We start from the raw sequence: 8942 nt of genomic DNA on the forward strand, positions 1-8942 counted from the left end.
TCCTCGATGGCAACAATACAATACGTGCCTTGCTGCCCCTGCTGTCACTGGAAAAGGACACCGCAAGATTGAACCCAAATCTAAACACCTCTCCCATTGCAAGAAAGATCAATCTAGTAGGCCAAACCAAACTGATAATTCGAAGAGACTTGCAAAGATATCAAATCATACATATAAGAATTCAGAGAAGAACCAAATATTGTTCATAGATAATCTTGATCATAAACCCACAATTCATCGGATCTCGACAAACACACCGCAAAAAGAATTACATCGAATAGATCTCCAAGAGAATCGAGTAGAACTTTGTATTGAGATCCAAAGAGAGAGAATAAGCCATCTAGCTAATAACTATGGACCCAAAGGTCTGTGGTAAACTACTCACACATCATCGGAGAGGCTATGGTGTTGATGTAGAAGCCCTCCATGATCGATTCCCCCTCCGGCGGAGTGCCGGAAAAGGCCCCAAGATGGGATCTCACGAGTACAGAAGGTTGCGGCGGTGAAAATAGGGTTTCGTGGTGCTCCTGGATGTTTTCAGGGTATACAAGTATATATAGGCGAAAGAAGTAGGTCGGTGGAGCCACGAGGGGCCCACGAGGGTGGGGGCGCGCCTACTGTCAGTGTCAAAACCTGCAGATCTCGGGTAGGGGGTCCCGAACTATGCGTATATGGATTGATGGTAATAGGAGACAGGGGACATGATGTTTACCCAGGTTCAGGCCCTCTTGATGGAGGTAATACCCTACTTCCTGCTTGATTGACTTTGATGAGTATTAGGGTTACAAGAGTTGATCTATCTCGAGATCGTATGTTGTGGTCTAAACCCTAGAGGTATGATGAGTAATGTCATGATAATCCATCGATTAGCCTGGCCTTGGCTTAGATAATGCACCAGAGGCCTAGGATAGCAAGAGTCCTAGCCGAATACGTTGGTGCAGAGGATTCCTTGTCTTATCACCAAGTCTTGCGGAATCTTCCTTGTATGCGGAATGGGCTGTCCAAAGTGGCCCATGATAGAACCGCCACGGGGGTCCTCGGCCTGATCCACCTGGTCGGGAGACGACGTGGTGAGTACCCCCTAGTCCAGAACACCGTCAGTAGCCCCCTGAACCGGTCTTCAAGTTAGTAACGCTCCTCAATTCTTCCAAACTATTCTTCATCTTTGGTCGTCGGTCTTGAAAACTAGTTCAACAAATCTTCACATCTTCGATCTTGAGGATCGCCGAAGTAAATCCGAAGATTTTACACGTCGGGTATCCGAGGAGCCCCTTTAAGTTTCCAGCCTTTATCAATGCCTTGTTATTTTTATGCCACACCTTGGGTTTGAAGTTGTTCTCGGGCGGCAGTGTCCTCTTGCGTCCGAGCTCCAACGCCGGACTGTATTCAAGGTATCTTTTGCAGCCGAGCACCAACGCCGGACCGCTTCCGAGCTCCAACGCCGGAATGTATCCGAGCTCCAATGCCGGACTGTATCCGAGCTCCAACGTCGGACTATATCCGAGGTGTCATAGATCACCTTGGTTCAAAAATGTTGAAGGAGTTTAGCCGAGCTTAATGCCAGAAATGCCCTCTATGGAGCCAGCTACTGCCGCCCGAGCTTTATGCCGGACTGCTTCCGAGGTGGTGCACCACCCCGACTGTGGGCCGATTTTTGTCAATATTTTTGATTGGTGCAATTTATTCTCTGCCGAGATATATAGCCAGTAGCCCTCAAGGTGTGTATCGGTCTAAAACCCGAGATGCACCTGAAGGATGACATAAGACCGCTGATCCCAGTAGCCCCTGATACTCAGGTTGATTCGCAAAATCAGCCTGACGATCAACTCCTAGCTCGGTAGAATACTTTGGGATACAAAGAGCAGTGTGCAAAATCCTCGAGACTCAGGTTGGGTGCGGCCGAGCAACTTGAGGATCATAATCTCCTCGAAAACTATATTGCACTTAAATTTTCTGCATTGGATTTCCAATGCCGTCGCCCCCGAGACACTGGTCGGGTGGCAACACCACATCAGGGGATCGATGTGCCCCTTTAATATTAGTAATTAATGAGCGCAAAGCCCAGTAGCCCCCGAGCCTTAATGCGGGCACGGGTGGCCGAATTAAGGATCGATATCCAGAGTAAAATCACAAATTATGTGTAATGATTCTATGTATCCAAGTACTTTACATCATTAATGCCCAGATCCACATTGTACAAAACTTTGGTGACCGACCATCAGCTTCAACCTCCTCGGCCAGTAGTTGGGGAGTGTTTGTCCTACTTTATAAAGCCTTTATGAGGGCAAAGATTTACAACAAACAAGGCAATCCGGCCATACATTTTTACAAACAAAGGTACATGGAGAGATATGCTATATTGCTATTAAATGTAAAAAACATCTTCCAAAGAAAATAGTCCCGCTATCGGTTCCTTTCTTTGGGTTGTCATGCTGATCATGATCATGAAACCTCACCTCCGATCAATGTGGGAGGAAAATATTGAGGATTAAGTTCGGGGAAAGTTCCCGAACTCTATGGTATTAATGAACCAATTTTTTTACTTCCGTCGTTGCCGACCAATTATATCCTTTAAGATCGCTAGATTTTGGCGTCACCCAGTCTGAGGTACTAACTCGGATGACCCAATAGTAACAATCACATAGGTGCTCCCTTTACCGCCTAGCCGAACAATCGGGAACGTAGGGGTAAGCACAGGAGCCAGGCAACCCAGCTTGGCCAAAATCTTAAGTCAAATTGATGCATATTTATGGCTTTATAATGATAATTGCGGAAGGCATCCTTCGTATATTAAATACAAACGCCGATGATATGTTTATTTTGACTCCGTTGCGACCGTTTATCAGTTGAAAGTGGCCCATCGCCGGCTTCCGCCCCCTTGTAGATGCTACGCAGGGTGTTTTCGCAATAACAAGACAACCCTTAGCCGACGTCTCGGTGCCCGAAGGCGGTTGTGTTAGCGGAAATGAGGCAATCAGATATGTGGGCTTTATAACTTTCACTTAGTCATAGGAGTTTAAAGTTGGGAGGCCATTTACTAGCCCCCGGTTAGTGTTCGGCGACAGTCGAGGTCAAGCCGTAAACACTTCGGCCAATGTTATGAACGGCCCGTCATTTAACACGGGGTGACCTCTATTGATCTTATAGTTTAACACAGTCATTGGATCGCTGACCAGTTTGCGCTTATTGTGACAGTCAGTTTTTGGCTTTCTCCACTGTGGTGCTTTAACCATGCTAGCTGGAAGCACAATCGCAGTGGTTATCCCTTTGTAAACCTAGCCGAACAAAGCGGAATGTAGGAGGCAAGCACAGTAGCCGGGCAACCCAACTATTGACCGAAGACACAATTCGAAACCGATGCATATATAGCAATATGCGAGAAAGTTATTGCCGAACCTAGAAAGGTGACCGGCGTTGCACAGTGAGACTTGTGCTGGAAACATACAAATAGTTTAAAAGTGCCATGGGCTTGGAAGACCAAAAAACTTCAGTAAAAACTTGACGACCGAACTAGATCAAGTGTTCGGTGCCAATCCGAAAATTGGCCTTAGAAAAAAATTGTGCTTCTGTCGTGCTTTAACATGACACATCCTATCTCAAGACTTAAAGGGGGTCAGCCTATGGCTTCAACCTCCTATCCCGAAGGCGGAGTACTTCTCGTTATGCCAGTTTAGCAAACTAAACTCTAGCGGCTTTGAGAGAGAAATTAGGCTCCCCGACTATTGACCACACACTCACGTCCAAAAAAGGAGTGATAGAAAAATAATTTGCAACGACTAAGAAGAACACTTATTATAAAACAACTCATACTTATTTAAGAGCCCCCAAGTGACTTGGGTAAATGAATTTGATGTATAATGATTGTATGTACCGAAGTACTTATATCATATCTGTGTTAACCTGAACTTTAAACGCGTCTTAACCGACCGTCGACTTCTCCCTCTTCGGTCAAGGGCCAAAAAGTGTTATGTACTCCACCTGTCAAGAATATCGACGGTGTTTCCGATAACCAGGCAATCAGGCCATAAGGCTGTAACAGACAAAGCGTGCTCAGGGAACTTATGCTATATTACTGACGAAGTGTAAGAAGCATCTTTGAAGAAAATACTACCCCCACCGATACCTTTCTTCGGTTGCTCATTGTTACTATGAGACTTGTGCAATAGATTTTTTGTACTCATGAGTTCCGTTGTGTGCCGACCATGATTGAAAACAATAAGAGTGCTAGCTTTCGGCTTCACCCTGTCTGAGGTCCGAGCTCGGATGACCTGATCGTGACAATCGCAGAGGTGCTCCCTTTACTCGCTAGCCGAACAATCGGGAACGTAGGGGTAAACACAGGAGCAAGGCAACCCAGCTTGCGGAACACTTAAGTCAACATGGTGCATATTGTGGCGTAATACACGAACAAGGAACGAAGCGATACAAGTATAATCATATGCAAAAAGAAAAAGCTTCATAAAGGAAGCCCCCAAGTAGACGGGGTATTTGAATTTGTGTGTCACAAACAAAGTTTTGACAAGGAAGTTTTTCATAAACAACTTTTTGCCCAAAAAGTATAATGCTTGGTCGAACCGAACAAAATTTAAAACTGGAAGTTTTTGAGCATGAAAGCGACTTAGCTGGTTAACGTGTTCGGCATTGATGACGCGGTCCGAGCTTGATGTGGGACAAGGTTTCATTCCCCAAGCCGTTCCCGAGATGGCGGAGCGAAGAGCTCGGCACTCTGAAGTGGTGACATAGCACGGCCATAGCAGGCCGGCAGAGTGATGTCGAAGTCCCCGGCGTGGGTTAATGAAGTGTTGACGAAGCCCCCCGTCCAGCCGAGGTGACAACACTGCCCCACCCGGATAATTTATCTGTGCACAAAAAATAGTGCAAACGGAGATAATAGTAATAATAATAAATAAAAAAATTGTTGCATAATAAATAATTTATGCAAAGTGAGTAATAAAGGAAATATGGCATGTGCGCCGAACACTTGATGAGGTAGAGCTCTCTCGGCGATGCCGAAGTCCTCGAGGCAACCGAACACGTTGGTATGGCAACACGACCAACAAGGTGATCACGCAAGCCGATTTACGCCGATTGGGACGACGGCGTCGGCTTGCCGAAGAGACCACGTGACGCAGTCGAAGTCCATTACCTGCACATGTTAAATAGTGCAGGCCAACAATAATAATATAAATATATAAAAATCCTCGTGTAATTAATTTACGCAAAATAATCTATTTAAAGATATGTGTCCTGGCGCTGAAGTCAATGTCCATGCAGGGCGTCGGCGTGATGCGTTAAAGGCGTGGCAAAGCCTGAATTCACAGGTCGGTCCGAGTTCCGGATGCGGCGTTCGCCGAACTATGTACGGAAACTGACCGAACCACCACGCGACTGTTGTTAATGCGGCAACCATTTGATACACCTGTGTACAGATGATGGAACAAACCAGAGTCACAATTCCTCGGGAAAAATAAACCCAGGCAAGAAAATTACTAGGATTAATAGCACCTGGTTTGTCTGTTGTAGCAATATGAAGAAAGGTTACTCCCAAAATTGGGACTTGATCCGCACACCCATTGCATGATGGGCGATGAAGCGATGGCATGGCGATGCTGACAAAGGTTGGCTCGCCGAGGCAAAGCTCCCAGTCCAGCTAACGTGACGAAGCTGGTCGACTAGTGACGCCGAAGGCTCCGGGGTAGGTTGATGAAGAGATGGCGTAGCCCCCGGTCTAGCCGAGATGACGGAGCAGGTCGGTAAGGAGACGTTGCGGCTGCCATGTCAGCCGAGGTGTTGAAGCAGTTCGGCGTGATGGACATCGGCTTGAAGAAGCAATAGTGCGACCATGCCGACGCTGGTCATAATATGTGACGCGGTCAATGCCGGATTGGTGAAGTGACCGAGCGGCGACGTCGGCGTGCCTGACTCGTGGGGCGATGGTGTTGGTGATGATTTAGCCTTCGCGATGCCGAACTCTTGTTCGGCTTGCCGAGCTAATGATCCGATAAGGTTAGGCTCGGCTCGATGAAGCGACGATTTGTCTAGCGCAGGTCGGCTGACGTGGAGCAATGTTACCGGACTGGTTTGACACCAGCGTAACGGTGAAGAGTACCTCCGAAAAGGAGCAAAATTTGTGAGCATGTGTTCGAAAACAAAACACAATACCCTAAAAAGAGATTCTTCCAAAAAGGTTGTCCAATATCCCGTTCATGAAGAAAGATGAACTCAGGTCGGATTCGTATTCGCGCAGAAAACAGATCCGAAAAGCGATGCACTAATCGGAAGGTCCCCAGAGTTTGGATGGTCGGATCGAGCTGAAATTTTGAGAGGTGGTAGATACAGGAATTCCGCAGCCGATCAACGGTTGGATCTTCCAAAGGACGTCCGAGCTAGATGCTGGACACCACGCTCCAAACTCGTCCAGATTCCTGTCCAGATTCGACAGGGCTCCGGTATATCGGAGATCGGCGGAGATTGCTCCATCGGAACGCGACGAAATCTTAAAGTGTTGTTGTAGAATCAATTTTGCACAATTCCACCGAAGGAATCGTCAAAGCGATGCTCGAGGAGGTGGTGGTAGCGGATACAAGTTCGCTGTTCGGAAAAACAACACGGTCGCCCGAGGGCAATGTTGACGTTGAGCCCCCGAGCTCCATGGATGATTCCTCCATGATCATGATAGAGATCGGAGTTGATGTTGATGAAGGCCCTCGTCTGAACATGAGGATTGGAGGCAGGGCATAGTCTTTGGTCAAGCCAAAGTGACCAGTCAAGGCAGCGACAAAGACGCCGATGTCGCAGTTGATGTGCAGGCGAGCCATTGACCCTTTTGTCGACCACACAGCGGAACTCTCAATGAAAGCACCATTCTCGGTGTCAAAACCGGCAGATCTCGGGTAGGGGGTCCCGAACTGTGCGTCTAAGGATTGATGGTAACAGGAGACAGGGGACACGATGTTTACCTAGGTTCGAGCCCTCTTGATGGAGGTAATACCCTACTTCCTGCTTGATTGACTTTGATGAGTATAGGGGTTACAAGAGTTGATCTACCTCGAGATCGTATGTTGTGGTCTAAACCCTAGAGGTATGATGAGTAATATCATGATAATCTATCGACTAGCCTGGCCTTGGCTAATATGATACACCAGAGGCCTAGGGTAACAAGAGTCCTAGCCGAATACGTTGGTGGAGAGGAGCCCTTGTCTTGATCACCAAGTCTTGCGGAATCTTCCTTGTATGCGGCATGGGCTGTCCAAAGTGGCCCATGATAGAACCGCCACGGGGGTCCTCGGCCCGATCCATCGGGTCGGGAGACGACGTGGTGAGTACCTAGTCCAGAACACCGTCACCTACCCCCTGGGCGCGCCTCCCTACCTCGTGGGCGCCTCATTGCTTCCTTGACATCCACTCCATGTCTCCTAGATTGCGTTTGTTCCAAAAATAACTCTCCTGAAGGTTTCATTCCGTTTGGATTCCGTTTGATATTCCTTTTCTGCGAAACACAGAAATAGGAAAAAAACAACAATTTGCATTGGGCCTTTGGTAAGTAGGTTAGTCCCAAAAATAATATAAAAATGCATAAAAAAGCCCATTAAACATCCAAAACAGATAATATAATAGCATGGAACAATCAAAATTATAGATACATTGGAGACGTATCAACAACTCATGTCTATGGCTAGGAAACTTAACCATCTTTGATCAACGAGCTAGTCAAGTAGATGCATACTAGTGACACTTTGTTTGTCTATGTATTCACACATGTACTAACTTTCCGGTTAATACAATTCTAGCATGAATAAAAAAACATTTATCATGATATAAGGAAATATAAATAACAACTTTATTATTGCCTCTAGGGCATATTTCGTTCAGTCTCCCACTTGCACTAGAGTCAATAATCTAGATTACACAGTAATGATTCTAACAGCCATGGAGTCTTGGTGCTGATCATGTTTTGCTCGTGAGAGAGGCTTAGTCAACGGGTCTGCAACATTCAGATCTGTATGTATCTTGCAAATCTCTATGTCTCTTTCCTTGACTTGATCGCGGATGGAATTGAAGCGTCTCTTGATGTGCTTGGTTCTCTTGTGAAATCTGGATTCCTTTGCCAAGGCAATTGCACCAGTATTGTCACAAAAGATTTTCATTGGACCCGATGCACTAGGTATGACACCTAGATCGGATATGAACTCCTTCATCCAGACTCCTTCATTTGCTGCTTCCGAAGCAGCTATGTACTCCGCTTCACACGTAGATCCCGCCACGACGCTTTGCTTAGAACTGCACCAACTGACAGCTCCACCGTTCAATATAAATACGTATCCAATTTGTGACTTAGAGTCATATGGATCAGTGTTAAAGCTTGCATCGACGTAACCATTTACGATGAGTTCTTTGTCACCTCCATAAATGAGAAACATATCCTTAGTCCTTTTCAGGTATTTCAGGATGTTCTTGACCGATGTCCAGTGATCCACTCCCGGATTACTTTCGTACCTCCCTGCTAAACTGATAGCAAGACACACATCAGGTCTGGTACACAGCATTGCATACATGATAGAACCTATGGCTGAAGCATAGGGCATGACCTTCATTTTCTCTCTATCTTCTGCAGTGGTCGGGCATTGAGTCTGACTCAACTTCACACCTTGTAACACAGGCAAGAACCTTTTCTTTGCTTGATCCATTTTGAACTTCCCCAAAACTTTATCAAGGTATGTACTTTGTGAAAGTCCAATTAAGCGTCTTGATCTCTCTCCATAGATCTTGATGCCCAATATATAAGAACCTTCACCGAGGTCTTTCATTGAAAAACTCTTGTTCAAGTATCCTTTTATGCTATCCAGAAATTCTATATCATTTCCAATCAAAAATATGTCATGCACATATAATATTAGAAATGCTACAGAGCTCCCACTCACTTTCTTGTAAATACACGCTTC

This window comes from Aegilops tauschii, chromosome 4 (assembly GCF_002575655.3).
Source record: "Aegilops tauschii subsp. strangulata cultivar AL8/78 chromosome 4, Aet v6.0, whole genome shotgun sequence".
NCBI lineage: Eukaryota > Viridiplantae > Streptophyta > Magnoliopsida > Poales > Poaceae > Aegilops > Aegilops tauschii.